Source organism: Oncorhynchus kisutch, linkage group LG12 (genome assembly GCF_002021735.2).
Source record: "Oncorhynchus kisutch isolate 150728-3 linkage group LG12, Okis_V2, whole genome shotgun sequence".
Lineage (NCBI taxonomy): Eukaryota > Metazoa > Chordata > Actinopteri > Salmoniformes > Salmonidae > Oncorhynchus > Oncorhynchus kisutch.
In genome coordinates this window covers 20539353-20560056 of record NC_034185.2, presented here as the reverse complement: position 1 = coordinate 20560056, position 20704 = coordinate 20539353, and the positions used below count along the sequence as shown (strand labels likewise).

General features: G+C 43.4%; 1 protein-coding gene across 2 annotated transcripts in view; it reads left to right on the top strand.

Annotated features, from left to right (window-relative positions):
- The window catches only part of LOC109900671 (monocarboxylate transporter 10-like), a 72173-nt gene that overhangs the window by 22069 nt on the left and 29400 nt on the right, over positions 1-20704 (top strand). The window contains exon 1 of one of the 2 annotated variants that reach the window (XM_031837065.1): positions 10924-10995. The exons of the other annotated variant lie outside the window; for it this stretch is intronic. The gene's annotated coding sequence lies outside the window, so the exon portion shown is untranslated. Of the gene's footprint in view, positions 1-10923; positions 10996-20704 lie in introns of those variants that run through there. 2 annotated transcript variants of the gene reach the window in all.

Genomic DNA, 20704 nt, shown 5'->3' with positions numbered 1-20704 from the left:
TTCTTCAGTCTTTCTTGGATGTTCTCGCTATAAGTCCCTATGGTGTGATTTAGAGTGAAGTCTGTGTCATGCTGGTAACATGGTTTACTCCCCTACACAGTACTCACTGTACCAAATCTGAACACAAGGAAGCTTAGGCTGATCGACGTTTCATCTGTGCTATCATGGCGTGGGATATTGGGGCGTAGAGAGCAACAAGCTAAGGGCCAGCCCCTGCCAGGTTACTGGCCTTCACATCTGTGTAATGTGCTTGGGCTCTCTTGCCTCGCTCTCTTTCACTCCCCTAAAGGAATGCCAGATGGGGTTATTGCGAGGCCCTATGCCAAAAGTAAAAGTATGCCATAGAGTAGCTGTAAACAACTTTTGGGTTAGTCAGGCAAACAGCTAAAAGTCGCAAAGAGTGTTACTGTTTTGATGAATAGGAAGTTTAACCCGAATGATTGATTGACACTCAGCTAGAGTAAACAGGTATTCATGAATATGACGCTGATATTGTTTTGCCTAGCTATGAATCGAAAACAAAAACAGACAGGGAGACGGATGAGATGACGCTGATAAATGTTTTTTCTTTGGATGTGAAATTCACACACACTGAGACAAACTGAACTTCACTCAAGGGTTGAACTGAAAATATTATTTTGTTATCACTCCCAGTCAGACCCAACTGTGCTTATCTACATTTGATAGGACTTGCCAATGACCTGCTGGAATCCAGTCTAAGTTTTAAGTTCCCAAGTTTCAAGTTAATGTCACATGCCCAAGTACAGTGAAATAAATGCCTACGAACTGAAAGGCATTTCACTGTACTTGTGCATCCAACACTAGACCTGCCGTGCATTAATTGGTGTGCGGGTCAGCTGTTTGTTCACCTGCACCCGCCCACAATTGCTAATAATGCATCCACAACCGTCCCGACTATATGTGAATATCTGAGACCCAGTAGGCTGGGTCAGATGGCAAAACGAGGGTTTATTTTTTGTGTTTTTTGTGTGTGAATTTTACCCTGTTTTCTCCCCAATTGCATGGTATCCAATTGTTTAGTAGCTACTATCTAGTCTCATCGCTACAACTCCCGTACGGGCTCGGAAGAGACTAAGGTTGAAAGTACACAACCCAACCAAGCCGCACTGCTTAACACAGCGCGCATCCAACCCGGAAGCCAGCCGAGGAAACACTGTGCACCTGGCAACCTTGGTTAGCGCGCACTGCGCCCGGCCCGCCACAGGAGTCGCTGGTGTGGGATGAGACAAGGATATCCCTACTGGCCAACCCCTCCCTAACCCGGACGACGCTAGGCCAATTGTGCGTTGCCCCACGGACCTCCCGGTCGCAGCCGGTTACGACAGAGCCTGGGCGCGAACCCAGAGTCTCTGGTGGCACAGGAAACGAGGGTTTCTGCAGGATTTATTTTTCTCTCCTGAATTCGATATCTTTCTGCTTATAATTTCCAACATTTTGGTAGGCTATTTGTTAGTCAACTTGTCTATATTAGATACATGCAGCTTCTCTTCTCTCATATGTTGGCCTAGAAGACTAAATAAACCCTTGCTTACCAGAATAATGTCAGAAATCGATAGAATGACTGCTTCAATCTGGCAAAGGTTTCTTTCGCAGAGCAAAGACCTTTTAGGGACCTGGGAGAAAATACAATAACTTTAAAAAACAAAACAGGAAAGATTTTCTGTGCAGTTTGACTGGTTGTAAGGAAATAAAAAGCTGTGAAAATGACCCAATATGTTTCTGAAAAGATTTCAGTTTGGCTTGGATGCATATTCAACGTGGTTGAAATAGCTTTTAGGATGTTGATAAAGATAGATATCATCTGTAGCGGTGCTAACTGTGCATTCGCATTCTCTCAAGATGCTGAATGAAAGTAATCATATTTCTCCACTTCTGTTCCAGAGTTAATATTTAGGCTACATTTGGTGTATCATTTTACTGCAAGAAATGCTTATTTCTGCAGGAGTTAATATGAAGGCTGTGAGAGGTTATAAACCGGCAGTCAGTGTCCGGATTTTATTTTCCATTTAGGGATGGATCGAAATGTACATAATGGTTACCTGGAGGAAGTTAGGGGAGGGTCATGCTTTTTCAATTTCATTCAAGGGGGGGGGGGGGTCATATAATTTGTAATTCATGAAATGTAAATATAGTTGCTTATTTTGCTATTTGCAGTTGAAGTCGGAAGTTTACATACACTTAGGTTGGAGTCATTAAAACACATTTTTCAACCACTCCACAAATGTCCAAACGCCTGAAGGTACCATGTAGAGCTGTACAAACAATAGTACATAAGTATAAACACCATGGGACCACGCAGCCGTCATACCGCTCAGGAAGGAGACGTGTTCTGTCTCTTAGCGATGAACGTACTTTGGTGCAAAAAGTGCAAATCAATATCAGAACAACAGCTAAGGACCTTGTGAAGATGTTGGATGAAACGGGTACAAAAGTAGCTATATTCACAGTAAAACCAGTCCTATATCGACATAACCTGAAAGGCCGCTCAGCAAGGAAGAAGCCACTGCTCCAAAACTGCCATAAAAAAGCCAGACTATGGTTTGCAACTGCACATGGGCACAAAGATCGTACTTTTTGGAGAAATGTCCTCTGGTCTGATGAAAGAAATAGAACTGTTTGGACATAATGACCATCGTTATGTTTGGAGGAAAAAGGGGGAGGCTTGCAAGTCAAAGAACACCATCCCAACCGTGAAGCATGGGGGTGGCAGCATTATGTGGGGGTGCTTTGCTGCAGGAGGGACTGATGCACTTCACAAAATAGATGGCATCATGAGGTAGGAAAATGATGTGGATATATCGAAGCAACAGCTCAAGACATCAGTCAGGAAGTTAAAGCTTGGTTGCAAATGGGTCTTCCAATTGGACAATGACCCCAAGCATACTTCCAAAGTTGTGGCAAATGGCTTAAGGACAACAAAGTCAAGGTATTGGAGTGGCCATCACAAACCCTGACCTCATTCCTATAGAAAATGTGTGGGCAGAATTGGAAAAAGTGTGTGCAAGCCAGGAGGTCTACAAACCTGACTCAGTTACTGAGAAATGGCCCAGCATTCAGTTACTGCTCTGTCAGGAGGAATGTGCCAAAATTCACCCAACTTATTGTGGGAAGCCTGTGGAAGGCTACCTGAAACATTTGACGGCAATGCTACCAAATACTAATTGAGTGTATGTAAACTTCTGACCCACTGTGAATGTGATGAAAGAAATAAAAGCTGAAATCATTCTCTCTACTATTATTCTGACATTTCACATTCTTAAAATAGTGGTGATTCTAACTGACCTAAGATGGAATTTTTACTTGGCTTAAATGTCAGGAATTGTGAAACTTAGTTTAAATGTATTTGACTAAGGTGTATGTAAACTTCCGACTTCAACTATATCAATATGTGCTAGATTCCACCCTTCATCTCTGATTCTCTGCTGGGCGCACAATGTCAAGGCTATTTATTGTGGTCTCATTCAAATTATCCATAGCTTATAGGCTATGAGGTGCATGCTCAGAAGCACAGAGCAAAGTTGTATTTCTAAGATGGCTGATGGGATGGTGTAACGACAACTAGGCTGCATTACACACTAATGAATATTCCAACCCTGAGTCCTGGCCTGCTCTGCTCTTGCTGATCAAACACGTTTTTGTGTGCCGTCTAACCAATGGCTGTGTTGTGTAGGCCCACGGTGGCAGTTCAGGAGGAGAGTCAAAGATTTATTCTGAAAGGTTTTTTGTTGATTAGAACTAGTCCCCAAAAAATATAGGCCATAAACTGCGCACTATGTTCCTTTCAGTTTGAGAAGGAGAGCATGAAGAGCCAGAGATCAACTTGGATACTATAACTTGCTACTACTAGAATTGAAAGTTGAAGCAGCAGCCTTGGCACAATCAATCAGAAATGAACCACTCATGGTGCTGAAGGCAGGCAAATTCAAGTATGCATAATTCATTTCAACCCTTTTAATTTTGATTAGACTTTACTATCAACAAACAGGGCTTTGTGTTGTAGCCTATTTCTTTGACCGACACAATTAGGCTATAGGCTGCTATATCCATAGATTTGTCAGTCTCCATGCAGTCTTTAAATAACAGCACTTTACTGGCACAGAGGTAGGCTAAGTAAAAACCAAGACTCTCCTAAGTTTTCATTTTATTTTAAGAAAATGGTAAAAAGCACAGGGCTACCCCTTGTTAGCTTAAATAAAATGGATCCGATGATCTAAAGTGATTTATAACAGCGCTTTGGTCCGCAATGCTTTATGCTAGAAACGAGCTGTAAAATACCTGGGAAAGACCTGACTCTGAGGCATATGGGAATATCATCATTTTTTGTTTCTTTGACATTGAGGCTGAGCTTCAAACTTCTAAAGTCAAGGAGACAAAAAATAGACTTTGCTTGGGAAGTAATCGAATTCTGTTATCAATTGATTTATGCTATTCACTTTCTGTATAATAGAAGACGTTTAAACCCAGTCAGCTTTTAGGGAAACACTTGTGGCCTTCTCTAGTTGGGTTAAGCCATGAAAGAAGAGTAGCCAGCAGTTAAAGCTTACATTTTTCTGCATCAGTAGTCCTACTCTGTCTAGGGTGGAAAGATAGGCCTAACTTTAAGAAGTACCATGCTCAGATGTCATCTCAGATTGGATCATTTGCAAAGAGGGACAGTTTCGTTGCAAACAAGACACTGATTTGGCATTGGAGAAATATGATAAAATGAACACGTAGACCTATCGCTCTGTCAATTCCTAGTCTGTAATTTGTGTGGTATTACAAAAGATTCTGCTAATGTGTAAAATGACGTGGAATTGCATGAAATGTTTATAAAGGGCTTTTTTTTCTCTCAGACCTGCAAATACGGTGATATACCTCAATGTAGCCAATAGATTGATACATTTATGGATTTTTTAAAAGTGACTTTTCTCTTTATTCAACCCACACCCCTTTTTTACCCACACAATATTACATGACCCTAAACCTGCCTGCCTGTCGCAATTCTAAAAAATAAAAAAACACAAATAATGATTACATATCGCTGTGCAAATGTCTGTAATTCTCTTACACATTAATACAGCGCTTTAACAGTACAGGTAATCGGGTACACATCACTGCAAGTGATTTACTTCTCCTGATAATTTGTAAATGAGGAAGCAAATGAGGATGCCATCAGCCTGGGATCAAGATGTACATTTTAGATAATCCCTCCCGACCATGCACAGTGTTCTTCCTCAGGGTAATCCGCCATCTGTCCCATGTGACGCTGGTACCAAGCCGGTTTGTTTTCTCCCAATCTGAGTCAAAGCTGGGACACTTTCCTTCCAGTCTGGATCCCATGGACCTGCTGGGGGAACAGAAAACAAGGTGGAGTGGGGCGAGGCCTTTTCTCCTGCTATTCCTCTCCTCCGTTCCACCCTCCGTCTCTCAGGGTCTCCAGCTCAGGTTCTCCAGGCCCACAGCAGGAGCTGTCTAAATGGACCACAGAGCAGTAAAGTGATTCAAGAAAATACAAGAACACAATGGTAGTGATTCCATGTCTGCCTGTGGTGGAGGTAGGATCTTATCAAGCCTTGTTAGACAAAACATTTTGCATCGCTTTGTCACTCTCCTTCCATACACCTTATCCTGGGCTCAGCCATACAAATGGCCTGCATTCCCAGCCTTGTTTTGAAATGAGACATTCACAGTAACAACCTATGGCTCCAGTGGCCCCTTGGGTTTAATTAAATACTGAATGTGTCTGTCATTTTTACGGCTGCGACTAAGAAAACTATAGCCTACTTGAGACGTGCACAAAAATAGTTGGCACACAGAGTAAAGAAAAAGAAGTGAAACGAAGCTCTCCAGAAACATTTGATGATTAGTAAGCAGATACTGGTTAAGGTTTGACAGAGCATTTGACCTCTGTCTCGTGTAAGCTTGACACTGCATTTAGGTGAAGGTTATTGGGAGATAAAGCATGAGTAGGTCAACCGACTGGCGGCAAGCACAGCAGGACACTGCCCACAGCAGCAGCACGAGCACCAATTGCTTGGCTTCCTGATCATGATAGTCAATGTCAGCTCATAGACTGAGGGGCTGGAAAAAAGACACCAGCGAATGGCTGTTAGTGACAGGGCAGCAACAGTAGGCCTAGTGCTTTGGAAACAGGTAGAGTGGGAGTCAGTAGGTCAAAAGATAGGCCTCTCCGGTGTAGTAATTAAAACATCCTGAGGCTCAATTTCTTGGGAACGCATTTACTCAGAAGAGCTGACAGCAACAGCTCATCACTAAACGTTATGTTTATCAAACAACCTCATCTGAATAAGAGGCATTCTGTGGTGTGGAGGCTGGCCTGGCATTGATTTCTCTGACGCCTCAGGGTGGACGCAAACAGCTCTGTTTTGGATCCAAATTATTCCTGTTTAGTAACCCTCTAAATAAACATTAATCTGCCCCGGGCGACCATCTGTTTGTAATATTTCCTCAGTTGGTTGGTTTATCTCTCACTTTGATTCGATTTGAAACTGCACTTAGAAGAAGGCAGCTGCTGTCTCATTACAGCAGGATATACTGTACAAACAGCCTTTGATTTCCTGATGGTATGGAATTGACTCTCCCTCTGAGAACTTCAAGGGAACAAGGTTTTGCAGTAAATGAAAGACTAAAGGTTTTGGAGTAAGCCTAAACGAAATACAACTTACTGAGATGAAAAGGCATTGCAGTCAATGATAATGAGTGTATCAGTAGATTTAAAAGCGTAGTATTTTGGGACTATTTTGAAATATCACATTCTGTGAAAGCCATTTTGAACAAAAAGATGGTCAAATAGAAATCCTAAATGAAAACCGTGTGTAGACTGGCCAGGCTCCATGTTACAGTATATGGAGGTGGGAGAGAAGCTCCCCAATCACCATTCACTTAGAGTACACCACCCCTTTCCTCCTCTGCGCCTCCCATAACTATATAGAGGAATGTCTTGCCAAACAAGTTGAAGTTTTTAATTTATATCCTCCAAGCCATAAATAATTAGCGTCCGTTGCACTTTTTTGGCATGTCAGCATAGGTTATTTTATTCTCCACTTCCCCTGGTCATGAAGCATGTGCGTGGGTTTTTCATATTCAAGAATGAAAGACCGAAATCTCGATCATGTGCAGAGCAAAGCCAAAACCCTCTATAGAGCAGGCAAGTGTAATGCCTTCCATCTGGGGGAGAGGGAGTGAGACTAATGCTTGTGTGTGTGTGTGTGGAGCAAACCTGGGTTCAAATTTAAAAAATACAATCATTCAAATACTTTTCGCATTTGCTTTAGTCTTTCTGGAGTGCCAGGAAGGACTGAGTTTGCACTTTTGCAACTATGCTATTGGTTCCATTGTACCAGGCAAGCTCAATCAAGACCAGATAAAAACATATATTTTCAAATTGTATTTGAACCCAGGTATGTGGTTGTGGACTGTGGCCCTCCATGGGGGCCGGAGGATTAACCAACCACCCACTCAAATTATTGGTGTAATTGCCAGCTAGGAGCTCTGGTAATGGCATGACTGGGGCTTTTCTCAGTACTGCTTGATATCACAGAGAATCTGGGCTGGTGTGGGGATGGGGGTGATGGTAGGGGGCAGTGCCAACTAAGCACTGAGCAGGAGAGAATGGAGCTGCTGGCAGCCTGAGCCGAGTGTCATAACCGGTTCAGTGTAACACCAAAGTGCTCAGGTAGAATTGGACAATATTAGCCCTACTATAAATGGATACTGACTTCCCATGGGATGAAAAGGGCTGATCCGTTTAGTTCTGTAATGTCTTTCAGATAGTTCTCTCTCTGTCAATGGCCGTTTGTGGGGACTGGGAAGACTTGTCTCTGGTCATTGTCAAACCCTAAGAGCCTACTGGTTCCTTGGCAACCACTGCACACATGCTGACAGCTGTGGTACTATTGGTCAGTGGTCATCATGAGAATGAATCTTACATCATTTTTTTAACAGGCTGAATCATTGAGATTTATTTAGTTTCTGACAGGTTATGAAGACCCACCGCACCAGGCACAAACTAGTTGAATCAACGTTGTTTCAACGTAATTTGTCAACGTGTTGTGATGTGGAAAATACATTTGGATTTGAAAAAAGTTGTTGTTTTGAGGGTGAAATTTCAACCACAGGATTATGTCATGGCAACCAAATTTGAATATAGACCAACCTTGTATAAAATATGTTGAATTTGTACCTTTTAAAACAACATTAGCACCCCCCTATTGAAGAATTGATCGGTCTACAACTACCCTTTGGTCTCCCATTGTGTTTTAACCAAGCCCAGCCCTGCTTAAAGTTTCATTTGATTTTGTCCTATTCCTTCACCTTTTGGTTGAGATGGAGATGTGAATCCAACACATTAATGATTAATTTGTAGACAAACTGCAATTAAAGCCAGACTAAAAATCAATGGCACAGATGGAACTATCCAAGCAGAAGATGCAGTACATCTCCTTCAAATATTGATATTTTGTTGCGTTGACAACCAAACACAAATCAATATCACTTTTTAAATACAGTAAATAGCCTACAGTTAAGGCTATTTTACAAACTAATGTAACATTCAACCTAACATGAGTAACACATCCATGTCCACATTTTGAGGTTACGGTAACTATAAATGTCTTGTCTATGTAATCATATAGCATGGACAGGTCATCACAGGTCAATAACGATCTTAACAATTGCTGTAATAATCTGTGCAGGATCTCGAACGGCATTGATATCTTGCACCATGTACTTTTAATGTAAGTTCAACTGCAATCCAGGTCATTTAGTTCTGCTATTAGATGAAGCACAGTGATAACACAATCTGCGGTATAAATTAACAAAATATCTGACGTTGTATTCCCATTTGAACTTTGCTGTTGAAAGCATAATGATAACATATTGGAAATTCAACTGTCTTTTTGAGTGGGTGAATATAGTTTGTAATCTCATTGATCAACGTCTCAAGCAAATATTATCCATGTTGAAATGATGTGATTTGCCCAGTGGGACATGTCTTCCCATGACTTCTGTATCTTAGAGCAGTCAATGCTCTTTTGTGGGATGAACGTAAACTGTGTTTAACAACCGATTGAGTTGTTTCAGGATTGTGGCTGTTACACCCCAACCCCCCTTGGTGCACATTTAGGGTCTGGCCTGCTATGTTAAAAGCATGCTTAACATATGGAGCCTTGTGTGTTAAACCCATTAACCCCTACTCTAGTCTACTATCCTTCTCCTGTGTTGGATACATCTCTTCTCTAGTCCACTTAGCCTCACACCCTACACCCTACTCGGTCTCTCTGTGACACCATATAGGTATGATCTGTTATACAGTTACAGTACAATCTGTGAGTCAGTCTTCCTCAGTGTCAGAGGTGACTGGGTCTAAAATGGGTTCGATAGGCTGATCATAATGCGACGTGGCTGTGCTAGCTGGTGGGGTTGAGGCTCTGTGTTGTTCTGGCGCAGGGCTGGCACTGTTCTCCATTACTTCCCCCCTTAATAGAGCCCTGAGCTGGGCTTGTCCTGAAATGACTGGGATGCAGCCATGGCTCTCCAGCTCCATGTAACACAGGCCAGGCTGGGGATGTGTTCTCCCTGCGGGAGGGGTCTGGATTTGGGTCCGTTTGTCAATATTGAGCAGCTTAGCCTATCCCAGATCAAGCCCAGGAGGAGGAACAGAGTCAGAGGCCTCATGGTCAGGACCGACTACTCAGGTTGGCTGTAGAGTTACTGGGCCAGCCAAGCAGCTCCTCATAAGGCCTAGCCTATTTGTCTCTTTCTAGTTGTTAGCCTACTGTATATCATCGACCATGCTCCGAAACCCCTGTGTGTAGTTATGAACACAGCTCCGAAACCCCTGTGTGTAGTTATGAACACTAAACAAAAATGTAAACGCAACACAATGCCACAGATGTTTTGAGGGAGCGTGCAACTGGCATGCTGACTGCAGGAGTGTCCACCAGAGCTGTTTCCAGATCATTTTATGTTCATTTTTCTACCATTTGGAGGCTAATGTTGTTTTAGAGAATTTGGCAGTAAGTCCAATCGGCCTCACAACCGCAGACCACATGCAATCACACCAGCCCAGGACCTCCACAGCCGGCTTCTTCACCTGCGGGAACATCAGAGGGGGGAGGGCGGGGTTTCCGAGGAGTATTTATGTCGGTAATAAAGCCCTTTTGTGGGAAACCTCATTCTGATTGGCTGAGCCTGGCTCCCCAGTAGGCGGACCTGGCTCCCAAGTTGCTGGACCTATGCCCTCCCAGGCCCACCCACGTCTTCGCCTCTGCCCAGTCATGTGAAATCCATAGATTAGGGCCTAATGAATTTATTTCGATTGACCGATTTCCTTATGAACTGTAACGCAGCAAAAATCTTTGAAATTGTAGCATTTTATATTTTTGTTCAGTATAATGAACAAAAGGATTTGTCTTTTTAGTGTCAACAAAGCTGAAGTGTAATTGCGGCTGCTTTATGCAGTTGTGTACTAGGAGGTCACAACCTACTTGATTGTAATCTTTCTAGGGAAAGAAAAAACATGTTATGATAGCTCATTTTCTTTCGTTAAGTGTAAGGTCATTCAATGTGAACCACTTCTACCAGTAGTAGTATGTGTCATTGCCTGGTCACAAGGGTTTCACTGAAGTGAAGTTTCAGAAATTCATTAGATGAGTAAAAGATATTTTGAAGATTTCAATTAAATATCTACTCTGATCAACAGGGTGTGATGTCAGCGTGTGATGTGCCTGCCCTTAATAGAGCAATTAAAGCATGTATTGGTCATTAGCCAGCACTGTGTATTCTGTGTGAAGTGACTCTTCAGTGAGCAAGCCTGCATGGTATTATTCATCAGGCAGGGGAGGCCCAGACTGAGTCTGAGGAGCAGGCCTGAGCATGCCTTCCTGCAGCCTCCAGTCCTTAAATGGATCTAATGAGTCACTGAGCTGAGCTCCACCTGAAGACCGATCACCTGCACCCCTGCCCATACTGGTTAGTGGTTAGATTAGGGAGGAACTGGTTACTCTGTACTAGGTACATTTTTATTTCAGCAGAGTGGTAGTGTAAAGTCATACATGGAAGACTAGTCTTGGGTGTGGTGTGTCTTTATAGAAAATTAGCATGTTTTTAGGATATTGTGGGGAAACCTCAGTCATGAAATATTCCAACCTGGTCTCAGAGCATTTCGTATTGTTGTTTTTGTTTCGTATGGTATGTATTCATTTGTGGATGTCCTTCATCCATTTCGTATGATATGTTATGAATTACAATTCATACTATGTTACCAATTTGTAAAAAGTACAATGTATGCATCTGCAAACCATACAATATGTTACGAGTTGCAAAGCGTATAATATGTTATGAACTCTAGCTAGGTGGCTAACCTTACACAACCAATTCACAACCTTTGGGTTGCTAGAAATTCGCGATATACGTCCACCCATTCACCCCGACCAACCACCATACCAAACGTAACATATCATACTTTTTTGAGTGTCCCAGATTTACATTTACTAGGTTACATCTAGTCTGAGACCAGGTTGAATATTCCAACAGACAGGCACACAAACATGCATGTCATTCCAAAGGGTAGGTTTAACAGAACAAATGAAATGTAACTATACTTTAACACTCATAGGCCTAAATAACATAATTGATGATATAACGCATTTGTAAAGTCATCAACAGCTATTGTTTCATTTCAACCCACTTTTAGCTTTCAAATAAATACAAATAAAAATACATCGGGTTTCAAGCTTTGGTTGATTTCAAAAGTCATCTTCAAGTGAATCATTAATATGTTGGATTCACGTCTCCATCTCAACCAAAAATCTAAGTTAAAGATTAGGACTAAATCAAATCAAACTTTAAATGTAAAGTTTGATTCAGTCCTATTCTGAGACTTTCAGTCCTACACTGAGACTTGGTTTAGATGGAGATGTGAATCCAACATATCAATTATTCATTTGTAGACAAACTGCAGTTCAAGCCAGACTAAGTCAGTGGCACAAAATATACATCTCCTTCAAATGTTGATATGTGGTTGTGTTGACAACCAAACACAATTCAATATTACTTTTGTAATTACAGTAAAGTTAAGGCCAGCTTACAAATGAATGTAACAGCATTTATTCAACCTTAAAATATGGCCATGAATGTGTTTCTCATTGACGTTTACCTATTGTAACTACAGTGCCTTCAGAAAGTACTCATACCCTTTGACTTATGCCACCTTTATTATGTGTTACAGCCTGAATACAAAATAGATGTTTTGTTTTACCTATCTACAGCCAATACCCTATAATGACGAAGTGAAAACATGTTTTTAGACATTTTTTTTGCTAATTTATTGAAAATTAAATACAGAAATATCTCATTTACATAAGTATTCACACCCCTGAGTCAATAGTTTGTAGAAGCACCATTGGCAGTTATTACAGCTTTGAGTCATCTCGTCTGTATCAGTTTTTCACATCTAGATTTGGGGATTTTCTCCCTTCCTCATGCTTAAGTGTGCTGTTCACCACCACTCCCCATCTATCTTCAAGTTTGAATATTTGGAAGAGCAGTGATGGCACATTTAGATGACAAATGTTTGTCCATTGGAATGTTATGCTTTTAGATGGTTCAAAGCTTAGTGATAACACATTAGGAATTCAACAAAGGTTGACATCTCATTGATCAATATCTCAACATGGTGTGCCCAGTGAGGACACATGAAAAATCTGTAAGTGAGCTAAGTTTTCCGCTGTGTGGCTAGGGTAGAACAGTGTGTGCTGTTGATTTATTAACACTTGGCTCAGCTGGGTAGTAAGGGAGAGTCCTAAAGGTGTGAAGGTTGTCTTCTCTGGCCCGTGTGGTGTCAGGTAAGGGCTGTGTGGTGTCAGGTGAAGCCTGTGTGATGAAAATGTGTGTATCTATATTTTAATTTTCAATGTTGCTATGCCATCCAGGCTGTTTCTATTAAGCCTCTTTACTAGAATGCATTATGAGTGGCTTTTAGTTTGACAAACATTGAAAAGGGGTAATATTGGATGTTCTTCATTGTCTTTAGTAGTAATTTTCCATTGACTGTGTTGATTGAGTAGCCGAAAGGGGCGAAATGTGAGGTTTTCACTGCATTTAAGTTCTACCCACTGGGCATACACACTGGTTGAGTCAACGTTGTTTCCACGTAACGGTTTTGACTTGAGGTTATTATTTATAGGGGTGCCAGGTAGGTTGTGCCTACCAGAGAAAACATTGGTTTCTCCTTTTGGTTTGGGAGGGAATGAGTCCCATCCGTCAAGTCTACACCAATACAAAGGACTTATGTGAATAAAACCCTTAAGACATTGGAAAGAACTTCAAAAACAACTATATTCTTTTGTGTGGGTTGTATTAGCAACATCAATGATTACACACACATATAATAATATCACAATGAGTTCTGGTTCCTCCAGAAATGTCCTGTACCGGGCGGGACTCTTTTTTTTAGGCCCGAGGTAAAGGAGTTCAGGGAACTCCCGTGACCTTAGTCACGCAATGTTTGTCCGTTCATTCCGTGTAGCGTAAACCCAGTATTAATCATACAATCAATATAACAATTATTTTACCACAGAACTTTAAAGCGTATCAACTCTTACTAAGTCCTCAACTACAACTAACTACATAAATCATCACAGTATACATCACATCAAAACAAATGAAATACCATATACAAAAAGGTTGTAGTCAGTCACAATCCAATCCACCAACAGATCTGCAGCGGAGAAAGGCCACGAAGAACGGAGAGGTGTAGTCCACGGACGCAAAGAGTGGATCCGATCCTGGGTAAACTCTATTAAGCTACAAAACACACGTTTAACAGCAACAAAACAAACGGAATAGAGAAGCTTCGGAACTGAGGGTTGAACACATCCTCATTCACGTCTCCATCACAACCCCACTTTTGCGCTGCTGATGCTGGCTATTGAATTGAGAATTAAACGGAAAGCGTCCTATTGGAAGGAGAAGCACTGAGACGGTTCAGAAAAATTCAGGGCCGTCACACACCCCCTCCCCTGGAAAAAGCTGACCATTGCCCTGGAAGGCACATCTTGGTCGGGGAAACCGAGAAAGGTCTCATCACTTTCCTCTACAAAAATATTCATGACTTTTTGGAGCTCACGCTCCTCAGCTGAGGTGTCACAGGCCTTAAGATGTGAGACTTCTGGGTCTGGGAATCCAAGAAAAATCTCCTCACTTTCCTCTTCAAAGATATCCAGGACCTTGCGGCGCTCAATCGCCTCCAATTCCTCAGCCGAGGGGTAACCGGCCTTAAGGCGTGAGACATGGACAACGCGCATATCTTCACCTGTGTCCTCTTTCACCACTCGGTAGTTCAAAGGGCCCATCTGCTCCGCAATCCTATATTGTCCTTGCCATTTAGGAGCGAGCTTGGACGAGAAGAATTGTTCAGCTTTCGAAAAAGGATGAGAGCAAAGCCACACCCGATCACGAAGCTGGAACTGCATGTCTCATCTGTTCTTATCATAATTTCTCTTCTGCTTGAGTCGAGCCCGGATCATGTTCTTTGAGACAAGAGCTCTCAAGTCATGGAGATGGACTACCTGGTCATAGCAAGCAGTGTCTGGAGTAAGCTGCTGGGGCTGTAGCACCATATCCAAGGGTCCTCGGAGAGGACGACTTAGGTTCAGCTCTGCAGGTGTGACTCCAGTGGACTCTTGCACAGCAGAATTCAGGGCAAATCGAAATTCGTGAAGGTGCTTGTCCCAGTGTTTGTGCTGGGTCCCTACATTGGAAGCAATCATTGTCTTCAAGGTTCGATTTACTCTCTCAGTGAGATTGGTCTGTGGGTGATAGGCCGTGGTCAACTTCTGTCTCAGGTTCCATCTTTGGCAGGTCTCCTCAAAGAGATCAGAGACAAATTGGGAACCTCGATCAGACAGGATGTAATCAGGCACTCCCCAGCGAGTCAGGATCTCTTTCGTAAGGATGTTAGAGACGGTCCTTGCTGTGGCCTGACGCAGGGAAAAGAGCTCCACCCACTTTGAATAGTAATCAACAAAAACAAGCATGTACACATTCTGATTGGAGCTTCTAGGAAATGGACCCATCAAATCCACTCCTAACATTTCCCAAGGTCGGGTAACCACCGTTTGCTGCAACTTGCCAGCAGGCTTTCTACCTTCTGGTTTGTACATTTGACAAACCTGACTGTTTCGGATGTGTGACTTCACATCCATGCTCAGATGTGGCCAGTACAGTAACGCTTGCAACCGCTTGTAGGTTTTGAACCTGTCCAAATGACCAGCTAATGGGTCTTCATGGAAATGTTGAAGCAGTTGAAGGCGTAGAGTTTCAGGTATGTACATTTGGTAGAGTGTTCTGTGAGGTAGTTGTACAACTCGGTAGACTTTGTCTTCAATGATGGTCAGCTTTGTGGTAGGATTGACCATCTTTTCTCCATCTTCCAGGATAGTCTGGTACAAAGCCTGTACTTCTGGATCATCCTGTTGTGCTTTCCATATGGCCTCATCAGAGATGGGAAAGTCCGTTTTGGGCGAGTCTCGACTGCTTGACAGGACAGTAGCACATGTAAGATGAGGGCCACCGTTATCACAAGCAGGAGCTCTGGACAAGGCATCTGGAACAGTGTTGTATTTTCCTTTCCTGTATTCTACTGCAAAGGAACTCTTGCAACAGTAGAGCCCATCTTATGAGTCTGGTACTTGGTTTGTTGGTCTTGAACACCCACACAAGGGAGGAATGGTCAGTGACCACAGTGAAGTGTCTTCCCTTCAGGTAGTACCTCCACTTTTCCAAAGCCCAGACAACTGCAAGGCACTCTTGCTCGGTTGTGGAGTAGTTCCGTTCTGCTCCATTCAATGTCCGACTGGCGAACGCTAGCTTTTCTTCAGTGCCAAGTCCAGTCTGTTGGACTAGGACAGCACCAAGTCCAACATCACTTGCATCAGTGTAAACAACAAAAGGGCAATCAAAGTTGGGATGACCTAAAATGGGAGGTGTGACGAGGTGTCGTTTCAGGGTTTCAAAGGAGGTCTGGCACTCTGCCGTCCATTGGAATTTCGCTCCTTTTCGCTTCAACGCGTTGAGGGGTTCTGCCACCTGGGAGAAGTTCGACACAAACCGATGGTACCATCCAGCCATACCAAGGAACCGTTGAAGGGCCTTGAGTGTGGTTGGCACAGGGAAGTCTTGTACAGCCTTTGTCTTTTCAGGATCCACATGAATGCCGTCAAAAGACACAATATGGCCAAGGAACTTCAGGGAGGTTTGGCAGAAGTTGCTCTGCTTCATATTCAAGGTCAGACCAGCTTCTCTTAGCTTGTCCAACACTGCTTGAAGATCTTGAAAGTGTCTTTCTCTGTTCTGAGAGTAGATAATTATATCATCCAGGTAGACGAAACAGATCTTCCCTTTGAGCTCACCTAACACAATCTCCATGAGTCTTTGGAAAGTGGCAGGTGCATTCTTTAATCCAAAAGGCATCACCTTAAAGGAAAACAAGCCCTCGGCACAGACAAAAGAAGTCTTGTCCTTGCTTTCCTAGTCCATCTCAACCTGCCAATAGCCACTATTGAGGTCAAGGGTAGTGAACACAACAGCACCAGACAATGACTCCAGGATCTCGTGGATGGTAGGAAGAGGATAGGCATCAGTCTGGGAAACATTGCTGGTCTTCCTATAGTCCACACAAAATCTAAGACCACCAGTCTTTTTTGGGATTAGGACAACAGGAGCAGCCCAGGGAGAGGAGGAACGTTCTATTATATCTTGTGTTAACATATCATTAATGAGTTCCTTTTGGATGATTAGCGTCGCTGGGGACAAACGATATGGCTTTTGCTTGATCGGCATTTCCTGTATAAGGAATATTTTGTGCTTCAGAAGCCCGGTGCGTCCTAGCTTTGAAGTACGTACATCAGCATTATTCTGCAGCTGTTCCAACAGCCTTAACTCCTGGCTGTTCCAGCTGAGCTCTTCTCACAGCCTGTAAAATGAGATCATCAGAAGGATTATCAAGGGTTAGTGGTACCGGAGCAACGGCAGAGAAGACTGCCACATTTGAACCCCAATCATGTAACTTTGTAGCTTCAGATTGGAAGAAAAGCTTCTTGCTCAGATTGTATGGAAACCAGTAGCAATTGTGTGCGATATCAATCTGGACACCACTGAAGTACATGAAATCAATTCCCAACACGACAGGAAAAGCAAGGTTCTTGGTTTGTAGGATAACAGAAGGAATCATATAGGAGCGGTTACACAGGCGGAACTCTACCTCACTCCATCCAAGTGGTCGTTTAGCCTCACCATCAGCCAGATAGTGGACCTTCTGTCCACGGCTTCAAGTTGTATTGTGGACCTTTAACCTCCTTCCACAGTTTCTCATTGAGCAGTGTGTAGGATGACCCGGTGTCCTGGATGGCTCTTCCTGTCCTATGGACAGGGGTAACACCAGTTGGTGCGGTATTAACTGAAAGGAAGGGGATGTCAATGGGGGGGGGGGCGTAGGCAGAGACTCTTGGGGTTTCAGCTCTGGTTAAATCACCCAGAGTAGGATGGTCATTCCTGTGAAAAGAGTTAGGTGTGTTGGCCTGTTGTGATTTGTGGTTTCTGGAAGGGTTTACTTGATATGGTCTTGGACATGTAGCTGAAGAATGTCCCTTTTGGCTACATCTCCAACAGAACATGAGAGGGGTCTTGGCTGGAGACTCTGGCTGTTGTTGATGGTCTGTCTTGGGTAACTTGTTTGGGTGTCTGTTTCTTTCTCTGGTCATATTGCTGTTGACATTCCCTGTACTTCTCAAACTGCTGTCCCAAGCGAACCAGTCCATCGACAGTGGTGACTCGTTCTCGGAGTTGACTGGCTAGTAGTGGGTTGATGTTCTTCAAGATCAATTTAATGACCTCTTCCTCCTCAATGCCAGGTTTCCACCTTCTGCACAGGGAGTGGTAACCGTATGCAAAGTCACGGATACTCTCTTTCTCGCTTTGCACTCGATTCCTGACTCTGTCTGCCAGCTCATCTGTGTAGTCCTCAGACAGAAATGCAGAGGAAAACTTGCACTCAAAGTCAGCCCAGGAGGTAGTGGTGAGACGTGCCACATCCCACCAGTCTCGAGCTGTCCCATGCAACACATTCCTCAATGTGGCAAGGAGTTCTCTGTTGTTGCTCTTCACTCAGACATTTGAATTTATGGTGGATAAGAGTTTGGAGATGTTGTTGAGTCCGATGAATATCAAGGATATCACCTTGAAGTTGTAAGACTACAACCTCTGGAGATAAACCAGACAATGGAGGAAGGTTGGGTGTCAGAGGGAGGGCTAGCTAAGTACTTCCACACAGATCCATGTCAATAAGTGAATGACTGGTTAGACCTGTGGCCTGTGGTCCAGACCGAGCATTCAGATTCCCAGGGCTCTGGCCCAAATCAACTCCATTATCTCCATTCCCATTATGATTTGTATTGTAGGCTTGATGGTCAGAATGGCCCTGTATATTCCCATTGACAGGTATGACATGGATGAGCACATTATCTTGGGGTGAATCCATTGTTTTAATTCCACACAAAAGATTTGCTTTGGTTAGTTCTCAATGGTGAGCGGTCCCATCTGGGGTGCCATTTTTTATGTAACGGTTTTGACTTGAGGTTATTATTTATAGGGGTGCCAGGTAGGTTGTGCCTACCAGAGAACATTGGTTTCTCCTTTTGGTTTGGGAGGGAATGAGTACCATCTGGTCCATCAAGTCTACACCAATACAAAGGACTTATGTGAAAGTCAGGATGGAAATAAACTTTTCATAAACCCTTAAGACATTTGGAAAGAACTTCAAAAACAACTATATTCTTTTGTGTGGGTTGTATTAGCAACATCAATGATTACACACACATATAATAATATCACAATGAGTTCTGGTTCCTCCAGAAATGTCCTGTACCGGGCGGGACTCTTTTTTTTTTAGGCCCGAGGTAAAGGAGTTCAGGGAACTCCCGTGACCTTAGTCACGCAATGTTTGTCCGTTCATTCCGTGTAGCGTAAACCCAGTATTAATCATACAATCAAATAAGTCCTCAACTACAACTAACTACATAAATCATCACAGTATACATCACATCAAAACAAATGAAATACTGTATACAAAATGTTGTGGTCAGTCAGACAATCCAATCCACCAACAGATCTGCAGCGGAGAAAGGCCACGAAGAACGGAGAGGTGTAGTCCACGGACGCAAAGAGTGGATCCGATCCTGGGTAAACTCTATTAGGCTACAAAACACACGTTTTAACAGCAACAAAACAAACGGAATAGAGAAGCTTCGGAACTGAGGGTTGAACACATCCTCATTCACGTCTCCATCACAACCCCACTTTTGCGCTGCTGATGCTGGCTATTGAATTGAGAATTAAACGGAAAGCGTCCTATTGGAAGGAGAAGCACTGAGACGGTTCAGAAAAATTCAGGGCCGTCACACACCCCCTCCCCTGGAAAAAGCTGACCATTGCCCTGGAAGGCACATCTTGGTCGGGGAAACCGAGAAAGGTCTCATCACTTTCCTCTACAAAAATATTCATGACTTTTTGGAGCTCACGCTCCTCAGCTGAGGTGTCACAGGCCTTAAGATGTGAGACTTCTGGGTCTGGGAATCCAAGAAAAATCTCCTCACTTTCCTCTTCAAAGATATCCAGGACCTTGCGGCGCTCAATCGCCTCCAATTCCTCAGCCGAGGGGTAACCGGCCTTAAGGCGTGAGACATGGACAACGCGCATATCTTCACCTGTGTCCTCTTTCACCACTCGGTAGTTCAAAGGGCCCATCTGCTCCGCAATCCTATATTGTCCTTGCCATTTAGGAGCGAGCTTGGACGAGAAGAATTGTTCAGCTTTCGAAAAAGGATGAGAGCAAAGCCACACCCGATCACGAAGCTGGAACTGCATGTCTCATCTGTTCTTATCATAATTTCTCTTCTGCTTGAGTCGAGCCCGGATCATGTTCTTTGAGACAAGAGCTCTCAAGTCATGGAGATGGACTACCTGGTCATAGCAAGCAGTGTCTGGAGTAAGCTGCTGGGGCTGTAGCACCATATCCAAGGGTCCTCGGAGAGGACGACTTAGGTTCAGCTCTGCAGGTGTGACTCCAGTGGACTCTTGCACAGCAGAATTCAGGGCAAATCGAAATTCGTGAAGGTGCTTGTCCCAGTGTTTGTGCTGGGTCCCTACATTGGAAGCAATCATTGTCTTCAAGGTTCGATTTACTCTCTCAGTGAGATTGGTCTGTGGGTGATAGGCCGTGGTCAACTTCTGTCTCAGGTTCCATCTTTGGCAGGTCTCCTCAAAGAGATCAGAGACAAATTGGGAACCTCGATCAGACAGGATGTAATCAGGCACTCCCCAGCGAGTCAGGATCTCTTTCGTAAGGATGTTAGAGACGGTCCTTGCTGTGGCCTGACGCAGGGAAAAGAGCTCCACCCACTTTGAATAGTAATCAACAAAAACAAGCATGTACACATTCTGATTGGAGCTTCTAGGAAATGGACCCATCAAATCCACTCCTAACATTTCCCAAGGTCGGGTAACCACCGTTTGCTGCAACTTGCCAGCAGGCTTTCTACCTTCTGGTTTGTACATTTGACAAACCTGACTGTTTCGGATGTGTGACTTCACATCCATGCTCAGATGTGGCCAGTACAGTAAC